At 37.0% G+C, this 25,254-nt stretch overlaps 2 long non-coding RNA genes across 2 annotated transcripts; one reads left to right on the top strand and one right to left on the bottom strand.

Moving 5' to 3' along the window:
* Window positions 1-12,342: 12,342 nt before the first annotated feature.
* LOC144355803 (uncharacterized) lies at window positions 12,343-13,059 on the bottom strand. The gene is made up of 2 exons (XR_013421305.2): window positions 12,992-13,059; window positions 12,343-12,515 (listed from the first exon to the last, which is right to left on the bottom strand). It is a non-coding gene; the product is annotated as an uncharacterized LOC144355803 (long non-coding RNA).
* Window positions 13,060-16,611: 3,552 nt separating this feature from the next.
* On the top strand, window positions 16,612-23,826 carry LOC144355802 (uncharacterized). Its single transcript, XR_013421304.1, has 2 exons — window positions 16,612-16,762; window positions 23,551-23,826. It is a non-coding gene; the product is annotated as an uncharacterized LOC144355802 (long non-coding RNA).
* Window positions 23,827-25,254: the final 1,428 nt, after the last annotated feature.

The following is a 25,254-nucleotide window of genomic DNA, read 5'->3' as shown; positions in this document are numbered from 1 at the left end:
CGCTTAATTTCCGACCATGCGACACGCGATGCGACTTTCTTCATTACAACTGCTGATACCTGACGAGACGCTGCTACAGTGAACAGGACACAACCAAAATACAAGCATCGGCATCAGATTATCATACTGTCCAAACAGCACACGTCTCTCAATCCAGGGTTTGACCCACAACCTTCTTCTTTGCCTTGCATGTCTTTGACGTCTACGGATGAGTAAGGCCATCAATATGACATGTCTGTCTTGAACGTTTTGGATTTGCCTTCTCAGACTTAGCAAATGCAAGAGCCTCCCAGGAGCTATTGGTCGAGCAGCAGCCATGTTTACAGTATGGATGGTCCAGACATTTGGGATGAAAGCTCAGGAGTTCTCGAGCAAAGGGGGCAAGACAGGTCTTCCAATAGTCTTAGGGTGGTACAACGGACTCGTACGACAGGACGCATCATCGTACGACATGAAAATACTCGTGCAACACTCGTTCGGGGTCTTACGAGTGCGTGCAAAGTCGCACAACACTCGTACTGCCTGTCGTGCAATTATTTTTCATCCTGTCAGTCGCTCAAAATATCGGAGCAGCACGATTTTTTTTCCCGACCGAGATGCGACCATTTTAGTCGCATCTGGATCGTACAATAAGTGGTACAACGGCTACAACGAGTCGTACAACGGGAACAATTTCGAGTCGCAAGCCGTTGTAGTCTGTTTGGCAACAATTGTGAAAGCGGCTTAAAATTTGACATTCAATTTTCAAAAATAAGTCATGATCATTGAATGAGTTCAGTCTATACCGTATACGTACGTACGTATATCGTACAAGCAAGCGATTCATAAGAATGACTGTTATCGATATACACGAAATAAACTTTAAAGAACACAATATTAAAAAAAATATGAATACAATATTTCACTCGCTCTGAAGCTGACTACAGGTGTTGTTACAGAATACATCCAATGGTGTGTTGAGCCAAACTCATATTCTATTTCCATTTTCTCCCTCATCGTGATACAGTACCTTTCTGAATAAACGAACCGAATCTGCAATCCAAATATATATTTCATTGCACTGCTCACCTAATATTTATTTCTTTATTGCTCAGAGGAATTAAAATCGAGTAAATATACTCATACATTATTAGAAAAATAGTCCACACAACTCTAAATCTAGATATGCCAAAAATCGTCAACAAACGTGAAATTGTAATTAGAATTGCTGAAGAGAGCCTATGGTTTGCAGTCATCGAGGCAATCAGCCTGGAATAGTTGCCTGAGAAAATGTAGTGTGCATGGGAAATATCATACGATCATAAAGAAATTGCATCCAGACTGTTGGAGTCTGTCTTTCCTTGGCCTTTCCTGCACTCCTATAATGTGCTCTCTCGGTCCCCGTAATTCTTGTGTCACCAGTTCAGTGATTTTACAGTTGTTACGAGTGTTATGCCATCCACTTAACTCTTGAGTTGAGACTCGAGTCAGCACTGAACTTTTAAATAATATATGTCTGTCTCGCTTTAATTACAGGGAATAATATCATAATAGAAGTAAAAATACATTTTACATGGACAGAATGATCTACCAGCCTAATTCAAAAAAAAAATACTAAACATTGTTACGTTTTTGTATGTGAATTTTGGTTGGTGTATATCAGTTGATTACCAGTCCCGACATGTTTGAAAACACTGCAACTAACACTTGTAAGGTTAGTAAAATTAACAAACGTTGACTATTAGTCCTGGTATGATTAATGTAAGTTTACTCTATCGTCATACCACTGACATATTTCCATAATGAAACTGAATATCCCACTCTGTAATGACCATTTTGAAATATATGTACAGCAGTTATATGCATAATAATTATAGAGTAACACATATATAATTCATAAAATTTATTTCTCATTATTACTATTATTTCATTACAGTACCGATACGCATTGGGTGGTTTAGTTATCGCTACCTGTATAATGTTGCTGTTGTACACAGTATTTACTAGTACTATGTTTAGAAAGCTCGTCCCGCCCAACAATGTCATAGTCACACGATTTAATTTATCAGACCATCATGTCAGGTGAGATAGTTGAACATTTCATATCTTTATTCAAATTAACTTTTACTGGACAACACATTTAACGTGTGACCATATTAACACATGTGGGCGTTGTTGCACATTAGCCACTCATACCACAAGATATGGTATAATAATATCCAGATTATGATGACATGGGATACTACAATTAAATGACGTCATTTATAGCAATGGGCATGTGGAATGTTTGAGTATATCACTTAATTGGACATTGCGAGTATAATAACTAATTAAACGTTAATACCTTGGTCTTAGCCACTGAAATTTTAGTCAGTCATCCAACTGAAATATTTGCCAGTGGCAAACAACTGGACATATGTAAATCTGTTCATTGATTAGTAATATTCCAATACTAGTGTGTGATATTTTTTCATTTATATTTCAGTTCCATTGATGGCGACAATATTACACTACAATCAGGTAGTTGTTCTCCACTCAGTGACATCGGATATATATTCAATAGAAAAACAGGCAGCACCACATTGGTGACTATATTTAGCATGTTTGCTAAACGATACAAACACAATCTACAGAGAGAATTTTTATTTCATAAATACAGAGATTCGTGGGGGTACATGTCAATCTACCACGTTGGGGCTGCATCAACATTCAACCCAGGAAAGCAAATTCAGGGAATACCTAAATCTGAGAGAAAAATTCTCCCAATACAAAACGCCACAATGCATGTGGAATCAGTCAATGAAAAAGGACTGAGCATTCAATTGAAAACACCAAATACAGTTTATGTGTCTATCGTTCGGGAACCTGTGGCACACTTTGCATCTGTGTTTGCATTCTTTCGCCTTGATAATAACGCACATGTACCGGGCAATACTACATTAGCCAGACTCACGAGATTTCTGAACAATCCAACATTCTATCGTGGTAAGATTAAGTATGGCACACGTAACTGGCGTGTTGCTCGGAACAGCCAAGCATGGCATCTCGGACTCGATCATAAGTACCATGACAACGAAGGAATAGTAAAGACTTACTTTTCACAGTTAGAAAACGAAATTGATTTAATTTTAATTAATGAATATTATGACGAATCCTTAATACTTCTGAAACGTATAATGTGTTGGAAAATGATTGACATAATCTACATCTCGCGAAGAGTGCGCAAAGACCGTTTTGCTGTTCCCGACGAACTGAAGCAGATGATACACGAATGGAACAATATTGATGTCAACATCTATGAAAGATTTAACAGAACATTGTGGCAAAAAATAAAACAGCAAGGTCCAGATTTTGAGACTGATCTTCTCAATTTTCGACAACTTAAAAGTGCTCTACTTCAAGATTGCACTATACGCAATGTTTTGTCGTCGAGCACTGTGTCGCTGTTCAAACGCTTAGATTCCACAGACATATCCCCTAAAGATTTTTGTAAACGTCTAAAGAAATGGTTCACATTGACGAAAAGCTTATCAATATCCGAGCATGTTATTAGCGATTGGGGATTTTCTATTAATCTGAAAGGTATGTAAACTCATTAATTAATATTTAAAGGCGAGTTTATGGCGATTTACCACAGCTTCATTTCGGGTTTTGTGGTGGAACAGCAAACGTGTATACGTTATGTATATAAATGTACATACGTATAATAGTGTGTCACAAATCATCCTCTCAATGCCCTTGGCATGGTTTAGAACAATCTGCCTTCCATAGTTCTTTACGCTTTACATAATAGTATGTCTAGAGTAGCTCTGCATCAAACAACCTTAATTGTGCGGTTAATCACTTAACTACGCACAGTCATTTTGTCGCAGTTGTTTTAATTTAACTGATATTGTACCACAAAACGTCAATTTAACTGATTGTGACAACCGAACTTTCTGTAGAAACGTAAATACTAAAAGCAATTCTGAGACTATGTTGTGTGAGGTGATGACGCTGGACTGAAATCACATACGTGATACACTAAACCTGGCTGAAAACAAAGTGGACTGATTTTCAAGTAGCATACAAATGTTCAAGTTGCGTGTCAATTTGTGTTCAAATAGTGGATGGATTTTTTCAAGAAGCTGAACGATTTTTATGTGGTGGAATGATTTTAGCGTTTCCAATGTTTGCATTGTCGGAAAATGTGTTTTCACGTAGTAGACCGGTTGTATATGTGGGCCACTGTAATTATGGAACAAATAGATTAATGAATATATGTGTTGGTCAATACAGGTCAGAGAAACCCACTTCAGAACAACAAGGCAAAGAAAGTTAATCCAGACAGCCAATGCATAAATATAAATTTTCATGAAAGACGGCCTCGAAGCAAGAACAATGAACTTGATATATATATATCATTTGACAATATTGATAGTACACTAATGAACACAACCAAGAGGAATAATAGTTACAATGTTGCCATGGAAATAACTAACTTCACAACTATCTTGGTAAGTCATAGTTTCCAGTGTGTTTAATGTATGACAGAGCGTGATCGTGTTATGTTATTCCATCACTTGTGTTGTTTGATCTTTGCTCTCCAATTATCCTTCTAATCTGAGAACCAACTGTGTGTGCAAATGCATGATAATCACCTATGTTCAAGACATTAAGTGTATCTTATATTCCCAGAACTTAGGATACACATTCAGAATGTTATTTCGGGAAATATATCGTCTCACCACACGAATCAATCGTATGTGTTTCACATGTCTCTAATCATTGTGACTGATCTAACGTTTGTTTATTTTATTTTTTCATAGATTTCCGCTGAAGGTGCAAAGAGCATGCATGCATATCTGGTTGACTCAATAAGCATAACAAATGGCACCTGCGACTGAAGTGTGAATCAATGAAGTTTAAAAGGATGCTAAAAACTATTTCACGGTTGAATATTGTGACCCCTCTGTTCTCATGTCAACATGTGTATTTTCTTTCACAGGTTTGAGCGACAACTATATTCTAAACAAGTATTCATCCAATCATGGGCGAAGTAATTTTGACCACGCAGACGACACAGTGCATGTTGTTTTTGAACAAATCATAAAAATGCAAAATTTGTCATTACGTGTCGTTGCCATATTTCAACAGTAACACATTTTATAGTCGATTGCAGATTTGGACTTCAAAATAAAAATGAAGTCTGAGCTTTCAAAATTATGAGTACGTACTAAACCTTCATATGCATAACATTCATACATTAGTGCATTCGATGTCATGTTCAATTATCACAATTTACTGCTCTGATATTTGGATGTAAGGAATTCTAATTTTAAACTATACTGCCCTCAAAATATTACTGTGTCTCCGTCTCTGTGAGCTAATTGATGTTTCTGTATCACTGTGATCAATATGTGTAATGTTACCACACTCCTACATTTTGTGAATATTATGAATAATTTTCAATAAAGTTTAACACCAGTGTCAACTTCTGACATCATGATACAAAATAATTTTGTATATTCTGCTCCTCCCACGTAAAATATTCATAACAATGGGCAAACGAAACTCGACACAATATCCATTGGTAGGTTTCTACTAGTGGCCCCACACCATATCAAATTTAAGGAGACCAACAACAGGAGTCTAGAACCTGATTGGACCCGTAAGGAGGGGGCTTTGGTGATTGATGTTCCTACACTATTTTACAGGGGAATTTACATGTTCAAAACAACTGGGAACAATTGACAAAGCAATCGTCCACACAAACAAGCAAAGCAACTGACAAGTACGCTACATTACATGGAGTGATGTAAGGTACTGCTTCAAAAATTGAGAACATCCTGATCTAAGTGACATTGATGTCATATGTGATCGTCTTTGCAACAGTCTTTTTTTGTATTTAACTACTATTGTATTTAAGTTCATTGTATCTATAGGTTAATGCCAGTCATTCTCCACTAAACGCTTGGTTTAATAGTTTTGACAGAAATGTGCCTATGTATTACGAACCCTCCAATTATAGCTCACGAGCTGGGAAATATACATGGCATGAGGCAGCATAGAGGTGGATATTGTTATACATATGTCGAAAATTAGTGATGATACAATTATAATTATCTGTATTATTATACAATCTAGTAGAAAGCTGAACTTCAGAGTGTAATTCCAGGGCACGGATTTTTGTATATAGCAGAAGACGTAGATTTTCAGTAATCAAACATTCAGCTGGATATATAATGATGTATAATCAATGTAGTTATGAATGTTGGCAGACATAATATCATCAATATATCTGAAAATGAAATCGAAATATTTGTACATTTTGCTTTTACGTAATTGATGTAGTTATCCAGTTTCATATGAACGTCAAAAAGGGAAGCATAATTGTAATGCTGGTATTGTTTTTGAAAAATATATCCTTTAAATTCGAACATATGTTTTCAGTCATACATTCTAGCACACAGATAATATTTGATAGAAAATGGTCAATAGTCTTTTATGGACAATCCAGATAAAACATTTTTTGTGGGTCTAATGGGGCGAATCACATGTACAGAATTTTTAAAAGTATGATAGATGAGATCAAAGAACAAATTATTAAAACTCATAGTTGCTGTCGACATAGGATGTAAAGTAAGCAAATAACACCGAATAAACGGCAAGGTAAACACTACGTCTAATTATAGTAAACACGTACTGCGTGCGTGCGTGCGTTAATAAGCTCGGTTATTAAGTTATTAAGCTGTTCCCTAATAAAGACGTCTTGTGCCGACTCGTCGCAGTGCGGTTTAGTCCGATGTAAAATAAACAATGATACAGCTGTATGGGACCAGCTCCATGTACGGCCATGTGTTTAGGCGTAACCTTATTTGCTGAAAATATTTCAAAGTAGTACGACTTATAGCATTTTCTCCAATTTCAAATATTGAAGTTCCAATGATGATTCAATGGAATCGATTTTTGTTATCGAGGTACTGAAACAAATAATCATTTGTATTACACATGAACTGTTGAATTGAATACACAGGTTCTGCGGTAATATACATGACATTGAAATTTGACACAGTTTATAATATGATGAATATATATATTATTAAATGATGACGGTGACGACCGAAATAATGAACTTTGGCTGGCAAATATGTTTGCTTACATGGTACTAGGGTTCAGGCCGCTCACTGTTCACTAGCATGTAACCTCGGTGACCTAATTGTGTCACTCATTAATGAACTTGCTAAACATTACAAGTACGACTACTACATATTCCATATTCAACTCGATATAAACGAAATAAACTGAAAATAACAAAATAGAGAACAGATGAATATAAATTCGAGTTTTCGGCAGATTGTTATTGTCGCTAATTCCGTATGCGTTTGCGTAACTAATTCTAAGCTGTTATGACTGTTATAACATATGTACTGAACCTTTTAGTTGACGGCGATAATCGTCAGCTCTGACTTTTTAAATAATACATTCTGTCTCGCTTTATTTATAGGGAATTGGAAGTACAGACATTCTTTGGAAAGAATGATCGACCAGCTGTTAAATTCACACTAAATTGTGCATTACTGTGCATGTTTGTTGCTGTATATCTGTGTATATAAGTCCGGACATGTCTGCAAACATTGTAACTAACAACAACACCTGTAAGGTTAGTACAATTAACGAATATTAATTATTGGTTCTGGATTGCTTGCGATGCGTTCACTACATTGTCACAGAACTGACATGTCTCTATAATTAAACCGATCACCCCCACGCTGTAATTATCGGTTTAAACGACCGTTTTGAAATATATGCACAGTTACTGTAGTTGTATGCGAATGTATATGCCTTATTATTTTAGCATGACACCTGTATAATTATAATTCATACTCATTATTTGTTATTAATATTTTTATTACAGTACAAATATGCATTTGGTGGTTTAGTTATCGCTTCGTGTATACTATTGCTGTTGTACACAGTGTTCACTAGTACTACGATTAGAAGACTGGTATCGCCAAACAACGTTATCGTCACACGATTTAATTTAAAAGATCATGTCAGGTGAGATACATTTAACGAGAGCCTATATTAACACATGTCTACATTGTTACACATTGGCGTTCCATGTCTCACACATTTTACCGAAATTCATTAGACTACTAACATTCCAAACTAGTTTTAGTGGGTGATGTTTTTTTCATTTATATTTCAGTTCCATTGATGGCGACAATATGGCACTACAGTCAGGTAGTTGTTCTCAACTCAGTGACATCGGATATATATTTAATAGAAAAACAGGCAGCACCACATTAGTTACTATATTTAGCATGTTTGCTAAACGATACAAACACAATCTACAGAGAAAATTTTTATTTCATAAATACCGAAATTCGTGGGGGTATATGACAATGTACCATATTAGGCCTACATCAACATTCATCCAAGGACAGCACATTGCGGGGATACCTAGAACCGAAAGGAAAATTCTTCCAATACAAGGCTCCACAGTGCATGTGGAATCAGTCAATGAGAACGGATTGAACGTACAATTGAAAACACCTAATACAGTTTATGTGTCCATAGTTCGCGAACCCGTGGCACACTTTGCATCTGTGTTTGCGTTTTTTCACCTTGGTGAACATATACCGGGCAATACTATATTACCTAGACTCACGAGATTTCTGAACAATCCAACATTCTATCGTGGTAAGATTAAGTATGGCACACGTAACTGGCGTGTTGCTCGGAACAGCCAAGCATGGCATCTCGGACTCGATCATAAGTACCATGACCATGAAGAAATAGTAGAGGATTACTTTTCACAGTTAGATAAAGAAATTGATCTAATTTTAATTAATGAATATTATGACGAATCCTTAATACTTCTAAAACGTATTATGTGTTGGAAAATGGTTGACATACTTTACATCTCACGAAGAGTGCGTACAGACCGTTTTGCTGTGCCTGACATACTGAAGCTGAAAATACACGAATGGAACAATATTGATGTTAAAATCTATGAAAGATTTAACAGAACATTGTGGCAGAAAATAAAACAACAAGGACCATATTTTGAGACTGATCTTCTCAATTTTCGACAACTTAAAAGTGCTATACTTGACGATTGCAATAATGACAGTGTTTTGTCGTCGAACACTGTGTCGCTGTTTAAACGCCTCGATTCTACCGACATATCACCTATACATTTTTGTAAAGGCATAAAGGAATGGTACACATTGACGACAAACTTAGAAATATCCGAGCTTGTTCATAGCGACTGGGGATTTTCTGTAAATGTGGAAGGTATGTAAACTAATTAATTGATATCATCTATACATTTTTGTAAATGCATAAAGGAATGGTACACATAGACGACAGACTAAGAAATATCCGAGCATGTTCATAGCGAATGGGAAATTTCAGTAACGAAGTAATACTGCGAATTTGATGAGTTTTAGGTAATATTTCTGCAGCCCGATTGTTGGTTGTACTTACTCGGCATATACGCAATAAATGCTGAAGCAAAAATAGTTGGCTGGTAAAACCCAACTATGAGTCCTTTTCTGGGATGAAAAATCCGCCCTAGGTCCGGGTAGTTCAGGTAGAAGAACTTCGCCGGGCATAAAACCCACCGTCCCAAAACATCTTTGAATATATTTTTTTCAGAAATTCCCATATTTTTAAAGGCCTTCAGTTAGAACTTTAAATTAGTTTGACCAAAATCCATAATGTTGAAGAGGACCATTATCCTGCTGCATTCATTTGGAATTTGTAATAATTTTTACTCATAAAAGTCGTATACTAAACTTATAGCAAATGGCCGTAACGCATCATGCTTAACTGATGGATAGCGATGATTCAACACACAAGTAAAACAAAACCAACATCGTGAACAGCAAGCCTGTCAGATTAACCGTTATGAGAACTATGAGTTTGTAGTTTCTTCTCAGCTCTCCCAAGCTTGGTCAGTGTTTCATCATTAATGTCATATACATATAAATCCCCGAACACTTCATGAGAACAAATGCGTTGGTGATCGGCGCGTTGCTTGAAATAACAAAATCATACGCTACAGGTCAATCTGCTTCCCAAAGACCCCGTGCTTTGCGCAATATTACCTTCCAGGTTAACTGAGGCAGCCTTAAAATTTAGTGGTCAATCATGTCAATTTGTACGATCATTTTGCAGAAGTTGTTTACCGAACTATTCATTAATATCTGAATACTACAGAAACGTAAATACCAATAACCTTATCTGGGACTACGTTGTGCGACGGAATGTTATTTAAGTGAAATCGCGCATATGATATCCTAAAGCTGAGGAAAACAACATTCTGATTGTGTAAATATTATCTGATTTCACTGGAAAAAATTCTTAACATTTTCTTTTAGAATTGATTACATGTCAATTTCGCAATCAGAATCAACATCAGTGACAATGTCGATAGTGAAATAAACATATTAGCTTTGCGTCAGTCACCTCAGTAATTATTCACCTACGGAGACCGTGGTCCACAAGAAAATCGATGTACTTCCGGGTCATATCCGCAAGCAAAATATTACAGTGTTTTCAAACTGAGCGCAATTTTTCGTGAAGTATTTTCAAGAAGGAAACTGATATTAAAGAAGCATGATTTTATGCACTGAAACATTTTTTTTCAATTAGTGGCCTGAATGTCAAGTAGCGTACACATTTTCAAGTTTAGCTTCAATTTTCGTTCAAGCAGTGGATGAATTTTCAAGTATGTATGTGCTACCGTATTTATGAACAAAATAAATTAATAATTATATGTGTTTGATCTTCAATACAGGTCAGAGAAACCCACTTCAGAACAACAAGGCAACGAAAGTTAACCCAGACAGTCAATGCATAAATATAAATTTTCATAAAAGACGGTCTCGAAGCAAGAACAATGAGCTTGATATATATATGTCATTTGATAATATTGAGAAAGAAAGAATGAAAACAACAAGACGCTACAATAACTACACAGTTGCTATGGAAATAAGTAACTACACAAATATCCGGGTACGTAGGTCAGAGATTTTAGTAATGTGTGTTAAATGTAAAACAGAGCATTGTCGTGTTATGTGACGAACATGTGTTTTCTTCCACGTGTTTTTAATTAAGTCTGTGTGCAAAATGTATGATAACTATGTATGCTCCAGACAATCAATGTATTCTATATTCCCGGAACATATAATATAGGCACTGAATGCTATTTGTGGGGAAACTATCGTGTCTCACCACGTCTATTTATTCTTCTTGTACATGTACATTTTTTTGGTATATTCTATTTCCACATATGTGCACACATTACTGAATACGATATCGACGTTTGGGGGCTTACACTGAGTATGACAGTACGACAGATTGAAGACATGAATCTGTTGAATGTGTTTCACATCTCAATAATCATTGCGGTTGATCTAACGTTTGCTATTCGTTTATTTTGATAGATTTTCGCTGAAGGTAAAAACAGCAAGAATGCATTCCTGATTGACTCGATAAGCATAACAAATGGCACGTGCGATTAAAATGTGAACCAAGGGATCAATAACTGTTACAGTAAATTATTGTGAAAAAAGTATACTTATGTCAACATATGTATTTTTTCTGCCACGTGTTTGAGGTACTACTATATTTGTGTGTCGGTCGGTCGGTCATTCGATCGCCAATTCCTTTCAGCGTGTTTTTCTACACGAAATAATTCTATTGTACTAGGTATATCAATAATCATCTTTGTTGATCCAAGTTTTTTTCTACATCTGTTATTGGCCATTGTTTCGTGGTCATCAATATAACACATGCAGCTCCAATGTGCATCAAGAAAAACGCATACCCTCAAAAGAAGCGCCTAGCTCTCAGGAGCAATTTTTTTCTTGCGTATTTACCAAACCTTCATATTTAATTATTTATAAACATAACATTCATTCGATGTCATCTTTAGTTTTCACAATTTACCGCTCTGATATTTGGATATGAGGAATTGAAAATTTCAGTTTCAAACTACAAAATAATATGGTGTATCATTCCTCTGTGGACTAATTGATGTTTCTACATCATTCAATGTGATTAAAATCTGATGTAGTGTACGGGCTTTAATTATTTTGGCTATAAACTTATTTTAATTTTATTTTTTATTATATTTGTTATTAATGCCCTTTTATTTTATTATTGTACTTTGATTTTGTGATTTTCTTTTGATTCCGCCCTTCCTACATCTGATCCGACACCTATGTAAGTCCCGTTCAAATCTCGCGTAAGTAACAGCCAATTACAGCCCCCTTTTATACAGGCTGTCGGTCGCTTACTTTTCAGTGTATGCGGGCAATCTTTCTGTACATTATATGTTGCCCACTTGAATAAACCATTAATAGAAAATTGCTAGTATATTTTTATTTGCAATAGAAATTCCACAGCATTTTACAATTTTTGTCATTACATTGAATATTTTTTCACTTCCAACAAATGTGTACACTTCCAGATACATCTTCGCCAGCCAAGGCTCGTTCATTCAGTCATCGCTTCAATTTTACATCACTGAGCATAAGTATCTAAAATGGAAGCAAAAAAATAAGTAAATCGTAATGATTAGAACACTGTAAACAGCTATAGTAAACAATGCAAACTGATTTTAAATTGTATAACGGTCACTGGCCCACGGCATCGACGCAGAAAAGTATTTCCTGATCAATTGCGATGTGTTCCAAATAAAAAATATTTTATTCCAGTCCAAATCAGCTCAATTACTTTAATAAAGAGTTATTGTATAATGTACAAAATGTTGATACAATTTGATGAATATTTACAGCTCCAATACCGTAGACGATTTTGGCCCGATCGTCAACAAAACATCACCCGTCTCCAGGGCAGGCGACTGGAAAAATACACTGGTGTTCGGTCGAACCGGTGGAAACAAAATCGTCACTCCCAGAATAACTATGCAAAATAACGATCTAAAGTCGAACCATTCGATCCACAATATTAACATAAAAATGACTTTCGTTGCATTTGACAATGATAAACTTACCGGAAAGCCGTGTTATTCACGGTCGCTAACGTCGGTATAATCCGCCATTTTATTTGAGTGTGTTTGCAACCTGACTCTGCCCGGTGACGTCATAATATGCGCTATAGAAGGAGGTATGTGATTCGTTGACTAAAATCGTCGATAGTGGGTCTCGTTGAAATCTCGTTACATAGGCATCGGGTCAGATGTAGGTAGGGCGGAATTTAAAAAAATCACAAAATACAAATCAAAGTAAAATAATGAAATAAAAGGGCATTAATGAACAAAAGTAATAAAAAATTAAATTAAAATAAGTTTATAGCCAAAATAATTAAAGCCTGTACACTACATCAGATTTTAATCAGATCGCTACATCATTGTGAGCAATATCACAAAATAGTATACTGTGAATTTTCGACTCACGCTTCTTTTTTGTGAAAATTACGAAAAATGTATTGATATTTTGCGGATTACACTGTTTTATTTGTTTTCTAAATGAAATATTTGTCTTTTGGGACTGTAACCCTAGTACTCATGTGTGATACTTTAGTATTCTTGTTTTATGATTATAATCCTTGTGTGTGCGAATGCTTGCACGTGGCTCAGGTGAATGTGCAACACGCATACTATATATGTTAACACAAATCCATTGTCTTGTTGTAATATACGTTATGTACTTATCATCATGTGTGCTCAATTGGTTTCAAAGAAAATGTTGGCTAGTGTATTTTATTGATCATAAAATATAACACAATAGACCATTTTCCGTTCACTGCGAGAATCATGCGTTATGCGTGAAATCGAACGTAAAAACAGGACAAACAAAGGTCATAGCGTCGTAGTGGCGTCAAACATCGCGTGGGATTGGACAAACGCGAAGTATTTTGGGGGACATTTCCATGCTTAGTAATGTGCTGTACACATTTGATGATAGGCAATTTTAATTAAGTAAGGGTATTCGGAAGCAATATTCCTCTGTCGAAGATCGGCCGGTCGATGTGAGTTACGAAATAAAGAAATTATAGTTCAAAATCAAATCGTTCGATTTTTGCGGCAGACGTTCGACGCGCGTTTTTCATACATCTCGCGAGATCTCGTAATTGTACGGAAAATCCCCTATTGATTAAACTCCTGAGATTTGTGTTGTTGTGATATTGTCCTTGACTGTTGAATGCAATTTCGTGGGATTGATACGCGATATTTTTTAGAATAAGCTGATAGTATTATTATAAAAGATTATTGTATACGCTACACTTAGCACAGCAATTCACTTTTAATGTTCTGATTCAACCCACTCTCTACAAAATAAGTGAAATATACCATAGGTGAGCTGTAGATCACTTGACCTCAGTGTTCTGTATTGTTGGTAGTTTGGTGGCCAATCATGCACGTGCTGGATACAAAGGAAATGGTAACCAAAAGCCATTATATTTGAGCACAAAAACGCTAGAAATAGGGCAAGTAGCGGAATTTGCTTAATAACAAGCTGGAAAAGAGGCTTACCATCAAATTAGCTCAATTTGATTTTAATATTGTAATTTGCTACCCAAATTCAACCCCCTCCACAAGTTAGAGATGGTGATGATACGGACATCTATATTTAATATATGGGCCGAGCGCAATATGATAAAGGCATACGGAATACCAGAGGAAGGATATTGTATCAGAATTCACAGAGACCACAAAGCAACTCATGGTTCGACTTAAGCACTACTTAACACACTGGATCAACATGATGGGTGTTGTGCATTCTGTGGAAGCACTGAAAAAGGTGTTCTTGCATAAAACTATTATAGCACGTGTAAACCTAATGTGTTGGTGTGCTTGGCGGTACTGTGTCAAAACTTAAACGAATGAGGAATGAGGCACGCTCCAAATAAATCCTGGCATCCTTGGCTAAACCTGTAATAAGTAAAACAGGAAAAGAAACGGTCTCCGTGAACGATTTAGTGGCTTACGTACTGGGACAGTTACAAAGCTGTTACATTATTGCTTGAATATAGAAATGCCAGTATGAGTTTGTACCCATTTGAGCTGTTGTATGGGAGAACAGTGAAAAGTCAAATGCTTATCTTGTAGGAGCTATAGACAAAATAGATCACTAAAATAGATAAATATGATTATGTCATTGGCCTATTTACAAAGGTCTGACATTTTATCATGGGTGAAATGTCTTTGTTGTTGCTTCCTAAGGTAAACATATACACACTTCATCTATGCCACTTGGCAAACCTATATGTGTATCGGATGGTTTGATTGACATTAGACTTACTGATCATGGCGTCCCCTCGCAAGGGAAGAAACCCGTTCTGAACTTTTAGGTCCTGGACTTGCAACAGGTATTTAGAGAGTGCACTGCCATTCTTACCAGCCAGAATGGTTGTCATGACACATAACTGACCTCAGACATTCATTATATTCATTCTATACCATAGAGTAGTACATTTAACCACACTATGTGAAGAGTTCTGATGGATACCAAAGGGGAGCTTATTGGGCGACATCTTAATATACATTAAGACTTGGCAAACCCATCTGAAGAGGGTGATTGTATTGAATTTCCTCTGGGCGGTATGAACGGCAAAGTCATTGAAATGCTATTTTCGTTTCACCCAAGCCAATTGGATTTAGTTTCTGGAAAAGGCCGTGCACTGTAGAGGCATCCACGTCCCTTGACGTTGACAACGGCTTATTTGTAGGGTAACGGAGTATTTTTGAAAATTTGTTCAAAACTTCTCGCCATTGTTGCACCTCTACAAACTGACAAAGAAACGTAAACCTAAGAAAATCAATTGAGAGTTTTGTGATCAATTGGCTTTTTAACAACTCAAAGATATCCGAAACAAGACACCCACATTGCGACTTTCCGATGTCTCGAGATTACGATGTTTATTCACTGTGCTATATTTACTAGCTGAAGAGTGAGCCACGCAGAGTCGCATTACGCAATAATGAAATATGAATGCTTTGCCATAGTTTGAAGGAAAAATAGGGTTACAGTCGTTTTTATTCCTCAGTGATTTTTTTTAACTGGCCACTCTGGTCTATATGAAAACTGACGAAATTGCTAAAAGTTGAATAATTGTAATTTTGATGTAACTATGATACTATGAGTTTATTATAAGGATACCTCAAAGTATGCACGAAGACGAGGTATTTGAGGTATGCTCGTAATAACCTTATTATTATCCATCTTTTCGTTCCAAGGATACATCATGGAAATGCCTAAACCCACAAATAGAATCAGCGAATGCCTTTGTGTGGAGTCCGGTCAGACCATGGTGAATGATACATAAAGGACATTTATTCTGGCGTACTTCATGTTATTTATTTCAGATGTTTCAAGGATTATGAAAAAGCGTCAACAACGATGTCAGCATCCTTTATTTTATGTTTTTGACACATTACCTCAAACCCTGCATATGTATCATGGGAAGAAACCGTATGCACTGCCGTGTGATAACTGTCTGAAAGGTGATTGACAGGTCATACTTCTTCACCACTCATACCAGGTATGCTTGTGATTTCCGTGACAAAGGATTTTTACAACTTTGGACAGACAATTGGAATCTACCAGGTGTGCTTGTCATTTGCATAACAGGACAGTTGGAGACCATTATTTCAAGAAAACACATTGTGCGTTGCTGCTGCGATATTGTGAGAAAGTGGTACAGTCCTATCATTCTGTCATTATCATTCTGTGAGACTTGTACGAACCGCTCTGTGATATCATGCTATCAGCGGTGCCCTCCAGAATACCAGCATTCCTCTGCAAGCAAGACTCCTGAAACTGTGAGTTATCACCATTGCACACTTCCCTAGGCAATCCCCTATTTTAGTGACTTTATGCATTGTATTTTCTGGGCTTAGTTGATTGTACTTACTTTGAGAGGTATTACAGCCAGGAGCTTCAACCTGATATTTTGATGTATGTGTAATTCAGTTCCAGTACTATTGTCTTGTCTACCCCATGTTAGCAGTGAAAGAACCCCCTGTCCAGTGTGATTTATGTTGGTGCCCTCCTTTTGGTGTCAGGAGTTGGATTGTGATTATGATTCGGATTGTGATTCGGATTGGGATTCTGATTCAGTATTCATTCATTATAGTTTCGGATTCTATTTTCAATAATCCCCTGACTAAATTGAATGTTTCGTAACTACTTAAGGTCTAGAGAACACGATGTTGTCAGACCAGTTTGTACTGCTAGGTAGACATTAAATTGCTGTATTTAATACTACTGGAATTTGAATTACACCTGTTGAACTTAAAGAGGGCAGAGCGTGAGAAAAAAGAGCTTGAGGAGAGGGATGAGATAGCAGCCAAACGTGGAAAAATGCATACGAGGCTGAAATCTTGAAAAATAAATGTGAGGAAAGTGACAGAGAACGTGAGGCAACAGAGAGGGTTAGAGAGAACGAGAGGGGAGAAAGAGAGAACGAGAAGAGAAAGTAAGACAGCATGAACTTGACGTGTTGAAGTTGCATGCAGAAGCTAACGGTCAAAATGGAGGTGTAAAAATGTTCACTCAGTTCATTGATAGTTCTAAGGGTCCAAAGCTACCGTTGTTTGATGATACTAGAGATGAGATGGACGCATTTATTTTAAGGTTTGAGCGATTCGCTGCAACTCAGAAATGGTTGCGTGACAATTGGGTTATCAATCTTAATGTATTATTGACAGGCAAAGCTTTGTATGTGTGTTCTGTATTGTCTTCAGCAGAGTCCATCGATTACAATGTTGTAAAGGTAGCTTTTTTGAAGCTTTGTGGAATGAATAAAGAAGGTTACATGAAGATATTTCGAACTAGTAGGCCAGAAGGTGGAGAGAGCATTTCGCAATTTGCAGCTAGATTAATAGTGACCGAGAGATCAGTTGGTGAGTACTTTTGGGAATGATTTTCATAGGTAAAAGTGCACCCAAGTCAGTTAGAAAAATGGCAGACTTGGCCGATAAGTTTAGAGATGCACATAGACAGACAGGTGGTACAAATCAAAATTTTTGCCAGGTTCAACGTGGTAGTCAGAAAAGTCAGTTCTGGAGCACAGGTCAGAAAGGAAACAAAAAAGGGTCGATTGGTCCAGTCTAGGCCAAAGTCAGGCTGTTAATCACTCTGTTGTCAGTTTCCCTGAGCATTATAAAAGTTCCAAGCCTCAGGTTAAGTCAGCTGTGATGTGATATGATCGGAAAATAATGATTCACAGAAAGTCAGTGAAAGGTCACCCTGTTAAAGAAATGGCAGACATGACTGATAAGTTTAGAGATGCACGTAGACAGACAGGTGGTACAAATCAAAATTTTTGCCAGGTTCAACGTGGTAGTCAGAAAAGTCAGTTCTGGAGCACAGGTCAGAAAAGAAAAGGACAAGGTCGATTTGTCCAGTCTAGGCCAAATTCAGGCTGTTAGTCACTCTGCTTACAGTTTTCCTATGCATTATAAAAGTTCCAAGCCTCAGGTTAAGTCAGCTGCGATGTGATGTGATCGGAATAATTCACAGAAAGTAGCACATGAAGTCACAGATGCAAGTAAGCATAAAGGTAAAGATAACATTCGGTTGTAGTACGTAGAGTGTTGGTGGATGATATTCAATTGACTGGGGAGAGTCGTACCTGTGTGATGATGGATTGATGTACATGTAGCTAGCTAGATTATATATAGATACAGTTTCTATGTTGTTGTGGTCGAGGCATTGTGTCTGAGGACCCCGGTGTGTGATCTTATTATTGGTAATATTAGTGGAGCTAGGGAGCCAAAAGATTCTGGTTGGAAGCTAGGTTTAGCTCATGAGGTAGGCAGGGTGAGGTTAGTTCACCCTCTGGTGGTGAAGGTTGTTGTCCTTCAGGTATTGGAACTAGTGTTCCTTCAGATAATGAAGGCTGTACATCTACTAGTAGTCAAGATAGAGCGCCCTATATGAATGAAGGTTTTTCTCCAGGTGTTGAGATAAGAGAGCCTTAAGTTAATGGCAGTGGTTGTGAACCCTCCAGTGATTCTTGTCAGGATGATAGTGTTGATGTTGTACAGGTGGTACAGACTAGGGCTCAGAAGTTAGCTGAGAAGAAGCCATTACGTAGGCTTATAGTTCCCGAGTTTAAGGAGTTGCATAGTAAGGTTGATACAAATCGTGGTAAGAAACCTATTACTGTGGATGCAGTGCGAGAGGCTGGTTCCACATTAGAGCGTCCTAGGAAGTTAGTCAGTACATGTGAGGAGTTGATCACAGGTCGTAGCAAGGTTTGTGGTGACCAAGAGACTGATGTATAGTTTCAGTCACCTCATGTTGATAGAGGACGTGTGTGTTCCCAATTAGTTTTACCATTGTGTTACCATGATCAAGTACTAGCACTTGCTCATGAGTCATGATCAGTTATGGCAGATCACCCGGGTGCTAAGAATACTAGATAGAATAGCAGTTTTATTTAACTCAGTTTTATTGGCCTGGGAGGCAGGGTGATGTTATTAAGTATTGCAGGTCATGTGCTATATGTCAGAAGACCACTCCTAAGGCGATATGCCCTTGATTGAAATTTCATTTTAAATAATAGCTATATGGATCTGATTGGTCCGATCAGTCCAGAAAATGAGAGAGGTCATAGGTACATTTTAAATGTTGTAGACTATGCTTCACGGTACCCTGCAGCTGTAGCGTTAAAGAAAATTACTTCAGAGATAGTTGGGGATGCTTTAGTCAGTATATATAGTAGGGTTGATGAACCCAAAAAAGTTTTAACTGATTTAGGAACTCTGTATCTGACATTATGACCTGCTTGCCTATAGAAAAGCTTCTCAGGAGAGTTTAGGGTTTTCACCCTTCGATCTCATTTATGTTAGAACAGTGAGGGGCTCAATGATGACTTTAAGAGAATTGTGGACAAAGGAAACCACTACACCAGAGGTTAAAACTATGTATCAGTATATCCTTCATTTGCGAAATCGAAATTGCCTATCATCAAATTAGGTGACAACCTGGTGACAAAGTGTTAAGTGTTACTTCCCACTGACCACAATAAGTTGTTGTTGCAATGGTTCGGGTTACGTGTAATTAAGGAGAGAGTGGATATGATGGATTACAGAATGGACGTGAAAGGCAAGGTGAACATTTATCATGCTAACTTGTTGGAAGCATTTATGAAAGGAACAAACTGAATGACAAGGAAGTAGTTACAGGTGTGATGAATTGTGTGTGCACTGTAGTTGTTGAATACGACACTGTCGACAGTGACACAATACTGTGTGAAAGTGGTGAATTGGAGTCTGTGCCAATTCAGTGCTAGGAAACAATTGTTGATTGTCATGTTGGCCATGAGTTGAATGTCGAGATTGATGGAGTTATGAAAGAATTTTCTGATGTTGTCACTGAAAGTCCTGTACATTAGAACATGTATCATCTTATTTTTACCTAGGCATAACAATGAACACACCGGGCAAGTTAAATAGGGCCCAAGAGGGTTTAAAACATAGACCTGCAAAGGCTTGTTTTAGTTTTAAACGCAGCTATTTTCAAAAGGAAACATCCCAATATAATTACATGTGAAAATGTAGTTAAACCAATTTTATTAAATCTCCTGATTTACACTGCTCTAATAGAAAAGGATCACATTAAATTGTGCAAAGGTTTACTTCAGGTAAATTGTTGAGCCTCAAATTTGGCTTGCTAACCTGAACTTGGAGGACAAACACTAATAATATCAGATTTAACACAGATGTTGCAATATTAGTCCAAAGTTTTGCAAGGAAATGCATTAATAAATGACGCCTACAAACTAGGTATACAGTAGGCACCCAAAGTTGGGTGTCTGGTATTAGGCAGACTCTACGCCTTATGAACGCGTGTATCAAAATTAACGCTGACAAAAAAAATATAACATATCTCAAAGAAAACATTAACTCTTTATTTCAACAAAATATTAAACATTTTCTATTCGATGAAATCACAAAAACAAACTACGCACCTATAGGAGAATAAACAATTATTTTTCACTTGAAAAATATTTGGAAATTGTAAAAAAAAATCCACGTAAGCGATCAGCAATGACTAAACTGCGAATACTCGCACACTTATCACATATCGAGTCTGGCAGGTTTACCAAGAAAGATTTCCTTTTGCAATGTAGATTGTACTCTGCAGAAAGAAAAGATTGTTATGAAAAGCTAATATCAGAGGCAATCAACAAGAAAACATAACACACTTGTTAAAAGTCTAAGATGAAACAGTACTCGAGGAACTAAGCAAATACATTCATAACTGTTTTATTATGAGAGAAAACAGAAATTATTAGCAGCCTCTCAACACTGCTAGACACTACCAGTGAATTGTGTAATTTCATTTATTTGTTTCTAAAATCAAATATCATATGCCAAAACCAACTGTGTAATTTATCTTTTTCAAATGCATTTATTTATTTTATTTTATTTAGATTGTGTTTTCTTTCTTTTATTTTTTGTCATTTTACTTTTGAGTATCTTTTTCATTTCACTTTATTTTACTTGATGAAAATTCCAATAGGAATAACCTGTAAATAAAGTTATTATTATATTTATCGGAAGGAGTAAAAATCAAAATAATAAAATACCATATTGGGGTAGGAAGATTGCACGACTCTCTTCATGGTTCTACACTTTATTGAAGCCACTATCGCCCTCCACGTACTTGGCTTTAAATTTTATATCACGCATGTGCTTGAGGGCGCCGTATTTCCAACCCGTCAAATTATATAAAACACTCGCTCTTTCGTTAGAATGACATGCATTCTGAAATTTCGATACACCAATGTCCGGAAATAATTGTGAACACGCATGCTAAAGAACTACGTTTGTAAGAATCCCGGACTAGGAACACGTTCAAGTTAGATATGTATTCTACATCCCCTTCGTTCTTTTTTACACCATGCGCTCACGCAAACTGTCGCTGGCCAGTGTGTTAATGCCACCGACCTCACCGGTAAATTGTTTCGCGACTGCAATGAACATAATAAAACTATTTAAATTCCATCAACGAAATAACGGAATGTCTAGTATGTTAGTTTTATCAGGGCGATCGCAATGTACTTATATCTGTTTCCCCTAGCTCAACAATAATGCCCACAAACCCAACTAAGATCGACACAAATAGACATTATAATATAATTTCACAAGTGATAACCGCTAAAGATGTGTATGACATTGAATAACTGCGCCGTGTTACGCCGAATGTATCGTAATGTGTTCGAACGACAAAGCAGCACTGAGGGGAGTTTCCATGGCAATGCTCGGCGTAAATTTTGGGTAGACTCGTCCTCAATATTTCAGGGCTGCAAGGGACTGAATAACAATTCTGAGAAAAAAACTTTCCAATATTTGTTTCATGTATTCCGTAGATTCCTGGAAAATTCTGGTTTGGTTCATATGACGTCACACTTTGGTTATATGAGTATGTGAATATTTTACATCGCTCGGCGGTACATGTACACACGTAATAACTGTGGTACATTTTAAATTATGTTGAATATGCTCAGTGGAAAAAATATTGAAGTTTATGTAGTAGTTATGTCGATATTATCTATGTTAATTACGTCGACATTCTTTGAAATTAGTCAATTTGATGTACGTGACACGACCCCACGCAGAAAATATGTTTATGTGGGAATACAATGGGTGCGAAGGCTGTTTGTCAATGCGACATAGTTCTGTGTGATTTTTTACATCAGCCAGGGGGTCTCAATTACTCATCACACCGTTTAAACTTCAAAACATTCGAAGCGTTGTTATTAATGCACTCCGCTGTCCTTTACAGAACCGATCAGCGCCCGCTGAGTTCAGAATCACGCGCATTAAATCTGCACAATAAGTGTTTAATTAGCCGAGCCGCGTAAATATTCAAACTGTAATGAACAATGTCAAATGAAACACTACATTATGAGATTTTAATTAGTTTTTCGCCTACCCACGGCCACCCGCCTTCCAGCGCAACGAGTCGACCAATAAGCACGCGCTTCCGCTCTCACTTTAAGCAACCATGTGTGATTTAATTGTCACGGTTTCAATTGATTTTAGTTTGTTTTATCCTCTTGCCGTATTCCAGTAGGAAATTTTCTACACCTACACTCTGTGCGTTTGTAATTTGTTCCCGGGAAACAGCACTCATTCACAACTTTGGATTACTATATTACGGCAAAGTGATAGACAACGTTTTAAAGTTCACAATCAAATTAGTTGACCGGACATACATTGCATTGACAACGGCGGACGTCACGATATATGTATATTGACGTATTTGTCATGAGTGTCGGCGTGGGTGGGCTCACACTGGACAGTTGAAGCGGTACAAAAAATAATCTTGTTTTTTTATTTTTCAAAATATTGATTTAAACTTAAAATTTGTGCGTGAATATGGGTGTTTATTAAAATGACGATAAACTCGATATGGCCAGGTGTATTAACATATTACTCGACAACTGCCAATACCTTCATAATAAAAATTCATTAATGACAACCTATCTTCCTCGATGTTTTCGAATGCATGTGTTGAACATAACGTAAACAGCAAAGTGATAAAATCATTTTATTGCAAATAGTAGACACACTTTCTGTGTTTTCTTTTACAGTTAGCCGATGTAAGAATGTACGCAATTTGCAAAGCACATGAAAGTCAACGTCCCAAGAGATGTCCTAAAAGCTGATGCCGACGTACCGAGATTGTCACTGAACGTTCTGTACAATCGCCCCGAGGGAAATCGCCGGCAAAGTGCTTCTCACGTAGAGCTGTTCAAATACACAAACAACACGGTTTCGTTCATATACTGCATTCCACAGCACTGGCCTGAAAACCAGGTGTGCATCAACCGCTGTCTTGCGATTTATTAATAACCAACATAGAAAAATATCGGGGTGATTGTTTTTTAGCGTACTTCGTGTAATCAATCACACGCTGTTTACCATTTATTCGTCCACCGTCCTCGTCTTCAGAAAATTATGGCGCACATGTTCTGTCATATTTGCCACGTTACATGCTTTACTTGTAAATCATATCCGAAGAAGAATGTAGGCGAGGTTGAAAGGAGATTAATTTAAACGAAGAAGCTGAACGCTAGGCATAATTAGATGAGAAAATGGTTAATATTGGGGATTTCTGTCACATCCTTTAACAAAGAAATATTGACAATTACTCTGGCGATCACGTGGGTGTAGATTAGAGGATTGCTTGAAGGTATATGGTGTCTGATTCAACGCCATTTGGTATGTGTGTAGAAAACTACCGTCAATACATTGTCCCATTGTACCCTTTATCTTAGGTTAAACTATTTTCATAATATACCAGGTCGAGCTATTTTTATACTAATTGTCGTATGTCAAATTATTGACCATGCTACTGTCATGTTTCAAACTATTGTTGATGTAAAAACTCAGTAACACTGTTTATCACACCATTACCTCCATGATCAGACTAACAGGGATCGCTACGTACATAAAAACAATAACTAACCAAAGATTCATAAGTAAGTACGTATAACAATACGTATCATAGGCGTCCTCGTGACAAGTATTAGCTCGAATTTTAACTATAAAAAATGCCCTATACGCACGTGTAAAACAACTCCGCAGAAATAAACAGAGCAAGATTGGTTATCTGCGATCACGACACAAATTTCATTCTGACCTGAAGTCTAGAACATCAAGACGCTGAAGTCGTTACCACATGATGGGAATATATCCAATACTCGTGAGCGACAAAAGAAGCTGGTTAGCTGTATGTGAAAGCGTAGAACAGCTAATAATTTAGAAAAAGCACTACATAACGTAATTCCCTGCTAGCCACATTGAAACTGGAGCAAAATAGTCTAATGGAAATCACAAGTATGAGGTTCGACCCGGGCGCGACTAGCACTAAATACCGTCGATACCTTCTAAAGTAAACGCCTACTAAAATACCTAATTAAAGCTTGGTAACGTAACAGCTTGTACTCCTTGATCTTCGCAGCAGTCAAAGTCGTCATCTTTGTTTATATGAGACCCATATGTCTTGTGCATGCGTCGCGCGACGATTATCGCCCTTTAAATGTCTCTATACTTTCTATACTAATGCAATGCATTTGATAAATGTAAAACAGAGTAATAATGATGATATTGTTATATACGCTGGGGAATGCATTTGTACTGTAATATGCATTTGAAAATCAACATCTATATACAACAGTAACCTGCAATACACGTAATACAGTAATATACCCCGGCACGCTTACCATTAATACAGTGTTCAATTAACAATGTCAAACACATCTGAAGTGCCGGATTACGCACAAGTTCGGCAG

The sequence above is a fragment of the Saccoglossus kowalevskii genome, chromosome 17 (assembly GCF_978046115.1).
Source record: "Saccoglossus kowalevskii chromosome 17, keSacKowa6.1, whole genome shotgun sequence".
Taxonomy (NCBI): Eukaryota; Metazoa; Hemichordata; class Enteropneusta; family Harrimaniidae; genus Saccoglossus; species Saccoglossus kowalevskii.
The sequence above is the reverse complement of the archived record's forward strand: the minus strand, read 5'-3'. Positions and strand labels throughout refer to the sequence as shown.